The sequence below is a fragment of the Oncorhynchus kisutch genome, linkage group LG4 (assembly GCF_002021735.2).
Source record: "Oncorhynchus kisutch isolate 150728-3 linkage group LG4, Okis_V2, whole genome shotgun sequence".
NCBI lineage: Eukaryota > Metazoa > Chordata > Actinopteri > Salmoniformes > Salmonidae > Oncorhynchus > Oncorhynchus kisutch.
The window spans coordinates 72,768,135-72,784,621 of record NC_034177.2 but is presented as its reverse complement, the minus strand read 5'-3'; the positions used below and the strand labels follow the sequence as shown (position 1 = coordinate 72,784,621).

General features: G+C 40.5%; 1 long non-coding RNA gene across 1 annotated transcript; it reads right to left on the bottom strand.

The window, feature by feature from the left end:
• Nucleotides 1-7,213: 7,213 nt before the first annotated feature.
• On the bottom strand, nt 7,214-9,732 carry LOC116374025 (uncharacterized). Its single transcript, XR_004209839.1, has 2 exons — nt 9,675-9,732; nt 7,214-9,329 (listed from the first exon to the last, which is right to left on the bottom strand). It is a non-coding gene; the product is annotated as an uncharacterized LOC116374025 (long non-coding RNA).
• Between the last annotated feature and the right edge of the window lie 6,755 nt (nt 9,733-16,487).

The following is a 16,487-nucleotide window of genomic DNA, read 5'->3' as shown; positions in this document are numbered from 1 at the left end:
AGCCTCCATCCGTCGGCTGATCCTTGCTTGAGCTGACAGTCTGCACTTCAATGAGTGGATGTTTTGCGTGAGCAGATCATGCAGTCAAATTAGCCAGAAGAGTCGGTCAGGCTCACTTGGAGTGACGATGTTTCATGGTGATTTTCTTGAGGGTCTATGTCCCTAGAGTTGGAAAATGTGTGATACAGCACCAGAGCAGCAATGGCAGCTTGCTCTGTGTTCACACTTTCTTTCATCCCTCCATTACATTCATTTTTTCCCCATTGGGGCTTAACTCTATAACAAACACTGTCAGTATACAACAAGTTATTGCTCACCTAGGGTAGAGTTGGGTATGTTGAGCACATTTCTACATTCAGCATTCACTACGTCAAGGGAAATATAATATTATTTTTAACAAGGGAAGGGATCATCGACGTGGGGGTCCAATGGAAAATAATGCAACTCCATGGAAGGTGTGTTCCACAACGTGCTAGCGGAGTTGAACCAGCCTTCAACGGAGTTGCATTATTTTCCAGAGAACGCATAGAGCCCGGAGTTGATTATCCCTTTTATACCATGGCTATAATTTAACACACTTGCTGCTCGAAATGTGTTCAACATCCACTGAGGTTGAACGGCTCAGCCTCCGACCGCAAGGCATTTCAGATGGTAGTGCGTACGGCCCAGTTTATCACTGGGGCCAAGCTTTCTGCCATCCAGGACCTGTTTACCAGGCGGTGTCAGAGGGAGGAAGGCCCTAAAAATTGTCAAAGACTCCAGACTCCCTAGTCATAGACTGTTCTCTCTGCTACCGCACGACAAGCGGTACCGGAATGCCAAGTCTTGGTCCAAAAGGCTTCTAAACAGCTTCTATCCCCAAGCCATAAGTCTACTGAACATCTAATCAAATGGCTGCCCAGACTACTTGCACCCCCCCCCCTTTTACGCTAGAGCTCCTCTCTGTTATTATCTATGCATAAGTCACTTTAATAACTCTACCCACAGGTAAATATTACCTTAATTATCTTGACTAACCGGTGCCTCCGCACATTGACTCTGTAGCGGTACCCCCTGTATATAGCCTCGCTATTGTTATTTTACTGCTGCTCTTTAGTTATTTGTTACCTTCTTATTTTTGGGGATTTTTTCTTAACTGAATTGTTGATTAAGAGCGTGTAAGTAAGCATTTCACTGTAAGGGAATACCTGTTGTATTCGGCGGCATGTGACAAATACAATTTTATTTTATTTGATAATATGGTCTATTTTTTAAAATATATTTTTTAAATATATTTTTTGTTATTATTTTTTACAATAGTTGAAGCTGGTGATTTCAAAGTTGGTTAAATTACATATAATTTGAAAGGTAATTTCATGACCTTTCAGAACAACTTGTCAAACAAAATGAATCGGGGTTCTCTTTATAAAGCAATTTATACCAGTAACACTGATATGTACCCTAGATGTCAAAGGTCACCTGAACATTCCGAAAATGTGTCTGATGGATAGCTGTGAATCTAAGCTTTCGAATGATACAGATAACTGCCATAATAAAGGAAACACCTTAGTAAGTTAGGTAAACAAAGTGTGTTGAAAGCAGGTGTTTCCACACAGGTGTGGTTCCTGAGTGAATTAATCAATTTAACATCATATCATTAATGTCACGTATAAAAAAAAGCCCAGTTGCCCATTATTTTGGCTTCCATGGCTAGAAGAAGAGATCTCAGTGACTTTGAAAGAGGGGTCTCAAAGGAGCATAGGGGATTTAAGTGTGTGTGTGTCAGTCGCCAGATCTCAACCCAACTGAACACTTAAGGGAAATTCTGGTACAGCAGCTGAGACAGTGTTTTCCACCACCATCAACAAAACACCAAATTATGGAATTTCTCGTGGAAGAATGGCGTTCATTCCTACAATAGAGTTCCAGACATGTGTAGAATCTATGCCAAGGTGCATTGAAGCTGTTCTGGCTCGTGGTGCCCAACTCCCTATTAAGACACTTTATGTTGGTGTTTCCTTTATTTTGGCAGTTACCTGTATATGATTAAAGGGTATACTTGAGCAATAAGTTGTTGTATACTGACATTGTCATAGGCTTAAGTCCATTTGGGGGAAATGAATGGGACGGAGAGAGGAAAGAGAGTGATAACACAGAGAAAGCTGCCATTGCTGCACTGCTATCACACATTTTTATTTGAGGGAAATAGACCCTCAAGAAAATCACTGAGACATCATCCCCCCAAGTGAGCTCGGCGGCCCAAATGTGGGGTTCTGGCTCATGGATTAGTAGGGTTTCATTGGTAAAAACGTTTGTATTACGGCCGTTATTTAACTGGGATCCGGAAAATGAGGCTGAGTATCAGCAAGAAAATAATATTTTGACCTGGATTAGCACAACTAAAATCAGCAACATTTGAGATCCCATCAAAGCTTCACTTTTGACCTCTTTCTACCCACACACACAAAACATGTCAAAGTCTTGACATACTGCACCTTTAGTATTCTAATGTAATGTTCAATCAAACAAACACATTTTGATACATCTGTTTAGAAGCCTAAACTATATAAGCGTGATTAGCCTGTGTTGTAGCTCATTGATGCTTGAGGGACTTTGTGTTCTGCTGGCCTTTTACAATGTGTGCAGTGTTGTGTGATACTGTAAGCTTTACTTTAAACGAAGACAAATTACATTCAAGCTGTAATCACAAATCACAATCACCAACTCATGTAGCACCTGAAGCCAGGCAAGCAGTTAAGAAATGTCTCAGTCAGGATACATTATGCAGTGTTAGCCTGTGGTATTTAACAGACAATACTGCTGTCAGTCATTCATTCATGTTATGACTGTATGTGTCAGGTCTGAATAGCAAATCAGTGCCTGGCACCAGCTGTATTATGGCCCTATGGCGTATGTCAGCAGCATGTAACCGATGATAACGGTGGTTCGCACAGCTGTATGATACCTCGCACTTCTCAATATAGAGTGCTGCTGATGCAGCACATATGTTCTGTACATGTCCATTCTATCTAAATGGCCTACAAGTGGTCTATGCCTATAGCTGTTGCATGAGCCCTTAGATTCCATGTCCAACTGCACCACGATATAACAATGACCAAAAGGCTATCAGCAGCCATTTTGTAGACTGTAGTAGCTATATTTACTGTCCACCAGGCAGGAATATTTACAACTGGAAGAGTGTGGTCTCTATTACAGCTTTCTACAAAAACTAATTTTGGAAGGACCTGACCTTGAACCGACCCTAAACAGAGTGCTGTAGCACCACTGTGCCAGACACACTGAGATCACCCTCTTTCACATACAGCACAGACCTGGCTTGCTCATCTTCTCTGTTGGTTAGATGGCTGTAAATTAAACTATGCTGCTTCACATTGGCTGTGTTGAGTAATTGCCTGCTGAGCACAACGTCCTGATTGATCCTGCCAGGCTTGTAAATCATAGCTAGTCTCTCTGCTCATCCCTGTTCTCTATCTCACTCTCTCCTCTTACATAATCATATCAGAGACAACTGCACCTTCTAGAGAGAAGCATTAAAACACAGCTTTATTGGTGAAATACCCCTCACCGTCAGATGTGTCAACAAATTCACACCAATTATCCCAATGAAAAAGTTCTCACGGAGGTCTTTCAAATCTACAGGGTGGTTGTAAACCACACTAGGTTAACAAGTAGCTTTTCCTTTTACCATTAAATTACCTGTGCCGTATCCTATTCTGTGATTCGGTTTTTCAGTAGATAATGCTAATGATCTATTATCCACAAATAGAGTTGTGAAGTATGCTATACATTGCTGTGATTAATTTGCTTTGTTGTGAAAATAACATGGCCATGGTGCTGGGAGCAGTGCTCTGACTATGCCGTATCGATCTACATTCAACACAGAGGTAGCTTTGTTATAATGTCCTTGCTGTGCCTTTACTGTGGGACATCTCTCAGTTTTGAGTCAAATGGCCACTGGCTGCCATGACAGGACTAGACGACATTTGCTGTGTCATCATGGATGCTGAGGGTAACCTCTGACACAAAGGAATGCTGACGCCCGATAACCCCTGCGACACAGATACACTCACACACAGATGCAGACTGTAAGTGTACATACTCATGCACACGCACACACACACAAACATACACACAACATTCCCTAAAAGAGGACACACAGCATTTTAGAGAGGGAGAGGAAAAAAACGCAAAAAAGTATTGTTGGCCGTTGGCAACGGCACCAAACTAATAATCTTTATTTAACTAAATCTATTTTCCAAAGTTCTACTACTAATGTGCAGTACATAAGCATATTAAAAGATTGAGAACAGTAGAGGACAGTAGGGCAATCATCTTGGTGCACAGAGCCCCTAAATCAGCACTTTCACTGTCTGTCTGTTCCCACCAGTGTATTGTTCACATGGGTACCCTCCTGGAAAGCTTATCCATGATGGTGCAGATGGAGAATCAGAGGACAAATGTCACAGACATATTCTGCTTTTTTATGAAGATTATATACTGAACAAAAATATAAAACACAACATGCAACATTTTTTAAGATTTCACTATGCTACAGTTCATAAAAGGTCATCAGTCAATTGAAAAAAATGAATTAGGCCCTAATCTATGGATTTCACATTACTGGGCAGGGTTGCAGCCATGGGTGGGCCTGGGAGGGCATTAGCCCACCCACTTGCAAGGTCCAGCCTATCAGAATGAGTTTTCCCCCACAAAAGGGCTTTAATACAGACCGAAATACACCCCCACCCCTCCGATCCCTCAGGTGAAGAAACCGGATGTGGAGGTCCTGGGCTGGCGTTGTTCTGAGGCCAGTTGCACTTACTGCCAAATCCTCGAAAACAATGTTGGAGGCATCTTATGGTTGAGAAATTAACATTCAATTATCTGGCAACAGCACTGGTGGACATTTCTTCCAGTCAGCATGCCAATTGGACACTCCCGCAGAACTTGAGACATCTGTGGCGTTTTGTTGTGTAACAAAACTTTACATGTTGCGTTTCTATTTTATTCAGTGTAATTGGATGACATGAGCGGAAGTATGAAGACGCCCTGGTCTTAGTATTCTGTGTTTTCTTTATTATGTTGGTTAGGCCAGGGTGTGACATTGGTGATTTATGTGTCTTGTTTTGTCTAGGGGTTTTGTAGTCTATGGGATTGTGTTTAGTTAAGTATTCTAGGTAAGTCTATGGTTGCCTGGAGTGGTTCTCAATCAGAGGCAGGTGTTTTTCGTTGTCTCTGATTGGGAACCATCTTGTGTATCTTGTGGGTGGTTGTTCCTGTCTCTGTGTTTTGCACCAGTTAGGACTGTTTCGGTTTTTCCACGTTTTCATCTTTCATTAAAGATGTTTATAAATAACCACGCTGCATTTTGGTCCTCCTCTCCTTCCCAGGAAGAAAACCGTTACAGATATGACATGCTGGCGTCTATACACGGGTGTAATCACACAGTTGCTGTTCTCATGGCCCACTTCACTGGGAGGTGAACCAATCCTGTACTGATCCGCAGATGATAAATTAAGTTAGCCACTAGGCTGCTCCAGATAATAAGTGGCAGGTCGCTTTTTCTTCTGTTAAGAGCTCCGAACATTTAATCTATTAACCTTTTCCTCTGGAAGAGCAGGATGGATTACCCGATCTGTCAGTCTTCTCATTAAACTTCCCTTTTTACATTGTCTTTGTCAAAGTCAGGACTAGCACTTACTTTTTTTACTATAATGTCCACGCCAAGTGAATGACTTTAAGCTCCATCCCAATCATCTTTAGGAGCAGGCAAGAGCTTAGATCGCCACAGAGAAACAAATGAGAGCATTTTAACTGCATTGCAATCCATTTTGAAACACTGAGAATGCAGAAATGTTGGCAGTGCCTGGAATTGATCAACTGTTCACAGATGGACAGGGAAATTAGAGACACATTATGTCTAAAACTTATGGAAATTGCAGGGAATCAGATTGATTTAACTTTCTCTCACGTAGCCTACTCTTTCCTGGACTTTCGCTGTTCATAGAGTGCTGGTAAACTGTATTATAATTCAGACCTTGCACAGTTCAGACATTTATTTTGTCCTCTAACAGCTAAAAAGATAAAGCTGCTCAGACTTTGAGGATTTCACATTTTCAATGAAGCTCTGGAGTCTCTTAGAATCAATTCATTGTTTTTGTTTTTGAGTAATGAATGTCTCCCTTAAGAGGCCCTTTTTTAAAACAAATACTTCTTACAAAAATATTTGTATTTCTCAGAAACACCAAGGACATGTGGCAAAATACACTATCAAGCATCTTTTAATGAGAGTCAATGCTGTTGGCTATGACACAAAGCATTTGGCATTATCTTGAAGGATCCTTCAATGCACATTTTGCCACATGCAAAATGGTTCAATCAAACACATGACAACATTGTTTACTCCAGTAGTTGTATCCATAGTGCTATAAAGTAAACATGCCATTGAACTTATGTTTGCATTGACAGTACAGTATTGATTGGTTGAGTCAAGGATAGTTATTTGGACTGGGAATGCAACTTTGGAGTCAAAAAATCCTTATCGTCTCCATATCTTGATCTTTTCAACCACATCCCATCCAAAGACTTGACACTCCACAAAACAAAAAGTTTGCCACAGTCCTTCAAACAAGTGATTGGCTTTGCCTTTTCACACAAGGACAGAGAAGTTTGTGCCCTAGAGCACTTCTGGCTGACTACACTAAACTGTCTTATCTGCATTCGGCGTCTGCTTTAATCAAAACGGCCATTACGCATGCATCTGGGACTTCCGTCACCTTATTACAGAGTCCCTATACCGAACAGCCCAAGCCATTATCATATACATTAAGACTGGGCTAAATCAATGTTTTATGTGCTCAGAATTCTATTACAATGCTATCCCATCATGCCCACCTCTTCAGAATGTATTTTCACATGAGTGATGAGAGGGAGAGCATGGAATGGAGACCCCCTTCCTGGAATGGATTAGTCCTGCACATTTGATAATGGTATGATTAGGGCTCAATTATAGCTTATTTCTGCTTTATTCTCTTTAAAATCACTTGCTATAGTATATATAATGGTATATACTGGCTGGATGCTACGGGACATATACTGTAGCCTTTGAGTCTATTGCCTGATACCCAATAGGTTAGGATGCATGGGCCCTTGTTGTTCCATTTCGATATCAAGTCTAACTATTCAAGTCTCAGTTGTAATGAGAGATACTTCATTTCCATATTATTTATGTCTTTATTTGAGTGTCATTCCAAGGACAATGAGTCTTTAGGGACTACAGAAAAAAATGACTACACATGAAGGACAATGACTGAATTGTGTTCAAAACATGACTCCCTGAATATTAATGAAGTGATTATAACTGCTGTATTGTAAAGGCATTCTGATACACTTGAATTCACATATAATATGGTAAACCAATGAGGCAATGCTTCCAACCTGTCCTAATGGGTAATGGCAGTTATGAACATAATATAGTGCTTGACATGATGCTTTATAACAGTTTATGACAACAATGAAAATATTAACTTACATCAACAATTAAATAGTTCACATCAAACTCATTATAAACCTTTAGTGTTTCTAGCTACATGTACATAAATCTGTAATGATCATAACGCATGTGACAAAACGTGTAGACAGAACGGAACATATTCTATGACACTAAAGGTTCAATCTTATTGATTAGACTCTAAAAGTCATAAACACAATTAACTCTGTCATCCACACCCCAAAACGCAGTTTTCATTCAACTCTATTCATTAGGATGTAATTGACGCTAAAAACGAAAGAAAGGTCCATGGAAAAGCTACTTTGTTCTCTGCCTAATTAAGAGAGCAGAAGGAAAACAGTGTTTATGTGGGGTGTGGATGGCATAAGGTTAATTGTGTTTACATCTATCAAAGTTAAGCACATTGCCGGATCTACTAAAGACATCTAGTAATCTTCCCAGAGTGCTCCATATTTTACCGCAATTGTAATATTGATGCCTAAATAGTAGGCTGTTTGAGCATGTGGGAGAAAAAAAAAATATAATGTTTTATAGTATGTAACATTTTGAAAAAATAAGTATACTTTAAATGCCAGGATGTCAAGTTTGAAGTTGTAATGTCACATGCACAAGTACTGTACAGTGAAATGCCTTTTTTGCTAACTTAAAACCCAACAATGCTATAATCAATAACAATGTCATACTAGAAAAAAAACACACGAGAAATAAGAATAAGAAACATGAAATACACAATAAAGTAAGCATACTATACATACTATACATACTATATACAGGACATATTTAAAAAGTCAGTTTGAATACAATTGTTTACATGTGCAGGGATACTGGAGTGATGGAGGTAGATATGTATAAAGTTAAGGTGACTATGTAACAGGATAGAAGATGAACAGAGAAGCAGACGCTTGTGTGTGAGTGGTTATGTAGAGTCAGTGTAAATGTCTGTGCGTTTTATGTGTGAGTGAGTAAATGATGGTGTGTGTGTGTGTGTGTGTGTGTGTGTGTGTGTGTGTGTGTGTGTGTGTAGGGCCCTGTGAGTGTGCATAGAAAGTGCAAAATCCTGAAATAAAAGGTAAACTCAGTCCGTGGAGCTATTTATCGGTCATATTGCATGGTGATAGAAGCTGTTGAAGAGCCCGTTGGTGTCATACGCACCAGTACCTCTTGCCATGCGTTAGCAGAGAAAATAGTCTATAGCTTGGATGGTTTTGGGGTCTTTTACACCACCTGATACAGAGGTCCTGGATGGCATGGAGCTCGGCCCCAGTAATGTACTGGGCTGTCCAAACAACCCTTTGTAGCGCCATGCAATCGAGGGTGGTGCTATAGCCATACCAGGCAGTGATGCAGCCAGTCAATATGCTCTCAATGGTACAGCTGTAGAACCTTTTCAGGATTTGAGGGCCCAAGCCAAACTATTTCAACCCCTGAGGGGGAAGAGGCACTGTCGAACCTTCTTCACGACTATGCGCGTGTTTGGACCATTAAGTCTTTAGTGATTTGGACACCGAGGAACTCGAACCTGTCTACCTGTTCCACTGCCGCCCCGTCGATGTGGATGGGGCGTGTTGTACTTTGGCCTGGAGTCCATACACTATTATTTTTTTTATTAACTTACCATAAAACATTCTATTTTCGCATGACTGCGTTGTTTCCCGCTACTGGTACATTTCGGGAGCACATCCCCATATCTAATTGACAAGCCGGAATGAGCATGACATAGTTGAAGCAATCTCAATTGCTATCCACACTGCACTCACCCACGTTCACTACCACGCCGCTTGGTCCTGTTGTGGTGGGTGATTCTGTAACGGGATTCCTCCTGGGAAGGAGAGGCGGACCAAAACGCAGGGTGGTTATTTTGTACATCTTTAATAAAGATGAATAGAACAATATACAAAAACAAGAACCGTGAAAAAACGTAAACATCCCGATCTGGTGTAACAAACACAAAGACAGGAACAATCACCCACAAAACCCAACACAAAACAGGCTACCTAAATATGGCTCCCATCAGAGACAATGACTAACACCTGAACCATATCAGGCCCAAACACAGAAACAGACAAACAAGACATCCAACATAGAATGCCCACTCAGATCACAACCTGACCAAACAAAACATAGAAACATACAAAGCAAACTATGGTCAGGGTGTGACACTGACCTGTTTGGAGAGCTCCTTGGCCTTCATGGTGCCCCTTGCTTAGTGGTGTTTCAGACTCTTGGGGCCATTTAGAACAGGTGTATATATACTGAGATCATGTGACAGATCATGTGACACTTAGATTGCACACAGGTGGACTTTATTTAACTAATTATGTGACTTTTGAAGGTAATTGGTTGCACCAGAACTTATTTAGGGGCTTCATAGCACACACCATTTTTATTTATTTATTTATTTTTAATTTTACTTCACCAATTTGGGCTATTTTGTGTATGTCCATTAAATGAAATCCAAATAAAAATCTATTTAATTTACAGGTTGTAATGCTACAAAATAGAAAAAATGCCAGGGGGGATGAATACTTTTGCAAGGTACTGTATGTACTTCAATTGGCATAATACCTTTTTATAGGGCTTTACATGTGGTATGTTTAAAGCTGAAAGCTGTCCCTTTCCATATTTTTAAGAACTTGAAAGCTCCCCCCAATGGAGTCAGCACAGCGGGAGGGGGAGGCCACAACAGTGGCATTCTTGAAGTGGTATGCATGCGGTGATGGATGAGGCGCTGCAGGAGCTGCCACTCCATCACCCCACCGGTCATTATCTCCTCATCCTTCCAAGCTGCAGTTATGGGCTCCTCTCCCTCCCAAAAGGTGCCCGACTGTGGAAGCAGGAGAAGGAGGTGCCTGCCAGGGAAGCACGCCTTGTGGCTATTTTTAGTTGATTAAGAAGAAGTCATGGATTTTGTATGTATTTTATTTATAGCCAATCATTTATTAACCTTTTCACACGCGAGTTCCAAATATCTCAGAGTTTTTTTTAAATAAATGTGATGTCAGAATGCACTCACTGTTCCAAAATGTGATTGTTTTTTGCAACTTGACATTTAACCCACGCTGCCCTCAAACCAAGGCACGCTTCTGGCTAATTATCTATAGGCTATGTTTCAACTTGTCAATTTCTAATTATTTTCTAACAACAGTTTGAATAGAAGTGTGTTCTGCCTCCTCATTCATTGGCATAAGACGTAACTCATTTCACTGTTGCGGACAATTTCTGTTTGAGGCTTTACTGAGCTGGATAAACTTCTCTCTTCGAGGAGAGCTCAAGCACTTCCTCAGTGTTTCCCCAGATCAAGTAGGAAGACTTTGGGCATGTCTAGTTAAAACCTTCACACACTTTTTCCCTGGACCATTTTCTAGCTGGTGCCCGCATTGCCTTCATTGTTGTTTTCCTTACAAATAATAACTTCGGACATGTGTGCATTCCTATCAAATGAAGTGCCTTATTTTCTGTATATCATGTGGTCATTTCTACTCTGGCATACAGTATGTATTAATCATAATGCATTTACTGTTTTATTCACATTTTCAAATACTGGTGACAAATCATGTATTCCAATTCTTAAATAGATTCTAATGGACGCATACGTATGTGTGTAAAATACTTTTTTGAAGGTTCTACTGATTATGATGAGATAATGACAAGCTATTTGCCAGCTATGTGTGGCGCAATGTTTGTTCACATCATACAATGCATTCTGGTTGTCAACTAAGCGTCTATCAGACCATCTCGTTTTGTTATCTTTGAAGGGATAGTTCACTCGACTGATTTATGGTCAACTGGGAACGCTGAAAAATACGAGGCCATATCATGACGTCATCCTTGTTTAGCTTTCGCGCTACGGTTAGGCTAGGCAGTAGGCTTGTATTTGGGGTGATGATCTGTGAGGTGATAACATTTTATTTGCTTTGTGATTTGTAAACATCTTGTCAAATCATGTTCTCCGGTTCTTGTATACACTGTAACAAGTATATCGAAGATCTGTAATATGCTGAAAAGTTAATATTTTTCAGGCAATGGGCGCAGCCATCTTTGACTTTGTTTATTTGCATCTTATAGTGAAAGGCATTCTGGGATTAGGGAGTTTTCGCTTGTCAAACATGCCATCGTAAAGAATTTAGCTTTAGCTGACACGCATCTCTTTTCTAAACAATATTACATTTCTCTCTTGTGCTCACCAGAGATGTGGTACATTGTAAACTAGTCTAGCTGTTGTCAGCGCAACCTGTTATTTAAACTGGTTTATGGAATGAGTTTGGCTGTGGACGTGTTTCGTGTGATGTTTGGAGGAAGTTTGCATTTATCTTTTCCAATAAAAGGTGAAATTGAGTTATAAAGTTGTGAAGACCTTTATTTCCAATCAGTACAATACATTGTCAGATGCTTTTCAGACGTGTTTGTTGCATCATACATTTTGTTGCAACTGTTCCAATCACATATTGGAATGTAATGGTACGCTGCAGGGACCACTCAACAATGATCACAAATATGTAATCGTACGCGTCAAAAGATTAAACCTAAAGTGTATTCCTGTTTTCAAATTTTTAACTGTTTATTGGTTGTAATAAAAAAAATTATACTGTTGGTGCGTTTTACATTGAACATTCAAAAATGCACTGGCACATTTGAGCTATCTTGCTGCAGGTGCATAATAGCAATTAGATGAGTTGAAAGAAAAACAAGAAAAACACACACAATGCTCTTGCTTGCATCACTTTTTTTATTGAAGCTCACGTGGCCTTCAAAATAGCTTTTTGCTCTACTGAATGAAATAAACAATATTTTCATAACAATCTCAAAGTGCATCAAAAGCTAAAAACAAACAACCAATACATCATGAAGTAGCCTAGTTATATTTGGCTAGGTCAACCACTGCATCATTATGAGTAGCCTAGTTATATTTGGCTAGGTCATCCAATGCATCATTATGAGTAGCTTAGTTATATTTGGCTAGGTCAACCAATGCATCATCATGAGTAGCCTAGTTATACTGTATATAACCAGCCTGAGTCATGTAGCCCCTGGAATGCTCCTTCACAATATATAGCACCCACTTGGGTGATGCCTCAGCAACTCTGGGAGCTACAAACCACACCACACACAATTCATAGTAGCCTGCCCTCCTCATTACAAGCCCTCTGCCTCAGCACTGCATTCCTCTACTGCATCTCCCATTCCTCTCAAGCTTCAGGTGACTCTTCAATTGATACTGTTGTGGAAATATTCAGTCAATAATATTTCTCAAATACCGGAGCCTGTGAGTACAAATAGACTTTATTGCAAAGTAATATAAGCCGAGCTGGTCCATGAAGCAACTGACTTCCAGCCTTGGCACACACTTTTTTACACAGGTTTCATCCTTACGTCACACACATAGTAACTCCTCTTTATGTTAACCTATCTAGGGTATGTGGGACGCTAGCGTCATACCTGGCCTACATCCAGTGAGATTGCAGAGTGCCAAATTCAAATACAGAAATACTCATTATAAAAGTTCTGAAAAGATACAACTGTTTTACATAGGTTTAAACATTAACTTCTTGTGAATCCAACCACAGTGTCAGATTTTAAAAAAATGCTTTACGGCGAAAGCATACCTTACAATATTTGAGAACATAGCCCAGCAGACAAATCATTACAAACAGTAATTCAGCCAAGTAGAAGAGTTACATAAGTCAGAAATAGAGATTAAATGAATCGCTTACCTTTAATGATCTTCATATGTTTGCACTCAAAAGACATTCATTTATTCAATAAATGTTCCTTTTGTTCGATAAAGTCTCTCTTTATATCCTGAGTAGAAGGCAGTTACATTTGGGCATGCATTTGATCCAAAATTCCAAATCCTACCCTAGAGAAGTTAATGATTCATCCCCTCTGGCATTTAGCCACCATGATCTTTTTGCCTTACACAAATTTCAAGTTTCAAATTAGGGCATAAATTCCATTGGTGGCGTAACCATAGCAACAGTAAACATTAGGCCATAGCAATGGTACAAAAATAAACCGACATACTCACTCTCAAGACAATTGCATGGCTAATGGTGCCTAATGACCTAGACACACATATAGAGTGCATTTATCCTGCTGACTACTCCAAGATGAATAATGGGCACACATTTACTGGAAAATTCCCAATAATACATGAGTCGGCCTACGATACACTGAGGTTTACTACAAATAAGTTGTTCCAAATGCTAGCTACTAGTTAACATTAGCCCAAAACAACAACACAAAAGGTCACTGGGTGGGGCTACAGGCAATCCTTTCAGGTTCATATGTGAAACCATCACTAATGGTGCATTTAAGACAACAGCGTGTTCAGATTAGGAAAAATAGTTTTGAACGGTCACCCAACTTGGAATTACAAGTCAGAAACTCAGGCATCATCCTAGAGCGCCGACTTCTCTGACCTGAAGATTACAGGCGCCACTGTTTTTCCCAGTCTGAGCTGTTTCCCAGTTGTCTTGAATGCACAAAAATGTATACGATATGGCTGTGGCATACTGCATACTTTTTACTAAACAATATGTTAGAAATACTACATAGTACAATTAGTGCACAGTATGCAGTTTAAGTAAGTAGTAGGCAAGCCAGATTTTGGACACGGCCTCTGAGTTGTGTTTGAACTTGAATCAGTGTTGAGTGGAGAGCCCAAAAGACTTGAGACTGTTGCTTCATTTTCAGGTGACTCGTTTTTCCTCTTCCTCCTCTATTTTTCCTTACACTGCGTTCCTTTTTCTGCATGGGCAACATCTGCCTGATCAGAATAATAAACAGACCCATCGTTACTGTTCTGACGAGATCACCAAAGTTACAACCTGAGGCTCTTTTGAAAGGGTAGTGAGAAGACAAGCTTTTGCTGATCAAGTGCATTGCATTGCGAGATCAAGTGTATTGCATTGCAAGATCAAGTGTATTGCATTGCAAGATCAAGTGCATTGCATTTGATCTTTGAATAGCAACCACTACAGCTAGCCATTGTGTCACATTTGAACTTCTAAATGCTAGCAGACTGATTGAAATTCTATAAAAGTGTTGCCTAATTAAACTTGCACCACACTAGCTTTCAAACCACAATATCCACCAACATGAGTTTGCAAATCCAAAGGTTATCATGATGACAGAAACCTAGGGATTTGTGCACACCAGTGGGGGTTGGTGGGAGGAGCTATAGAAGGAAGGGGCAATTGTCATGGCTGGAATGGAGTAAATGGAATGATACCAAACACATCAAACACATGGTAACAACATGTTTGACTCCGTTCCATTGGTTCCATTCCAGCCATTACAATTAACCCATCCTCTAATAGTTCATCCCACCAGCCTCCTCTGGTGCACACAATATGTTTTACCTGTGGAAAAAGGTTCAGCTTTGACAGCTGCTTGAGGCAGACCTGTGAAGTCTGAGCTGTTGTAAATAATGACAATACCGGCTGTTAGAGTCATTGTATATAAGAAAATAAAATGGAAATAATATCATTTTGTTAATTTATTATTGAATAGAAATGCTTAGAATTGTATGGAAACTTTTATTATCTTAAATATGTATATTAGGAACCCTTAATTTGCTATTGTGACACCTGGTGGTCACCTTTTGGGTTTACCTGTAGGACAGCATGAAAGGGGTTTATGGGTAAATATGGCATCAGGAAGTGGAGTTCAAGGTGTTGGTGAAATTTAAGGACAAAGGTGGAGTCACGGCAGTGAGGATGATCGCGTTGACTAAGGATTTGAAGAAGTGCTCAAACTTAAGCAGGTACTGTATGTAGACGTGGTTGATAGTAGCATGACGGATCAAACTGTACGGCAGTGGGTGAAGGGAGTAATTACAGGAGTTCCAGAAATTGTTAACATGAAATAAATAAAGGACCACCTGAAGGGAGGCTCTCATATTAAGGCAAAACACCTCCAGATGACATGAGATGGGAAGAAGGAGGATAGCTTGCCAGTGCTACTAAACTTTGAGCATCTGGTACTACCAGAAAAAGTTAGGATTGGGTATATGAGTTACTATGTGTGAGCATATGTTCCGTTGATATAACTGTCAAAGGTTTGGGCATGTAGCGGCGATGTGTAAAGGCAAAGAAGTGTGGGTGAAAACATGCATATGGGGAATGTGGAGACAGTGTCCAGTTAAAGTGCTGTAACTGGACCCTGTGTGTATGGGGGTTGTTCAGCGATGACAAGACAGGTGGAAGTGCAGCAGGTCTCGTATGCAGGAGCAGTAAAGGTAGTACACGCAGAAACAATCGGGGCACCTAGAAGAGCAGGTATTCTAGGGCGGATCGGGATGCAGGTTGGGCGTGAGGTAGGGAAGAGAATGGGGAAGAACACTAATGTTAGTGGACATAAGGAAGATCGTTACATTTGTGATAGCAGCAATCAATTGCACAGAAAAATTACATTCGAAAGAAGATACAGATTATAGTGGAGCAGGCAGTGAGGTGTCTTGGGATCACAGGACTGAAATGGGGAAATGTACAGGATGACCTCAATAAGATTGAGAATCAGTTCCAGCCCGGAGTCATGTATTGGTTCATTTTCATAATGGTGTTAATCCTTCAATGGAATGTCATAAGTTTGATGGCTAATGGACAAGAGTTCAAACAGTTTCTTGAAGACTTACCAACCAAACCTGATGTTATATGTCTCCAGGAGACATGGCTTAAACCTATTCTAGATTTTGTATTGCAAGGTTATGTTGCAGTCCGTAGAGATAGGGTGGCAGGGGTGGAGGGGGCTGTGCTACCTTTAGAATGCCGGTGATCCCATATAGGTGTGTGGGAGAGGGAGTGGAACAGGAGTATGTAGTGGTTGGGAGGGAGGGAGGGAGGGAGGGAGGGAGGGAGGGAGGGAGGGAGGGAGGGAGGGAGGGAGGGAGGGAGGGAGGGAGGGAGGGAGGGAGGGAGGGAGAATATGGTAATAGTATGGAATATGGTAATAATTAAAAACTTTTACAACCCATGTT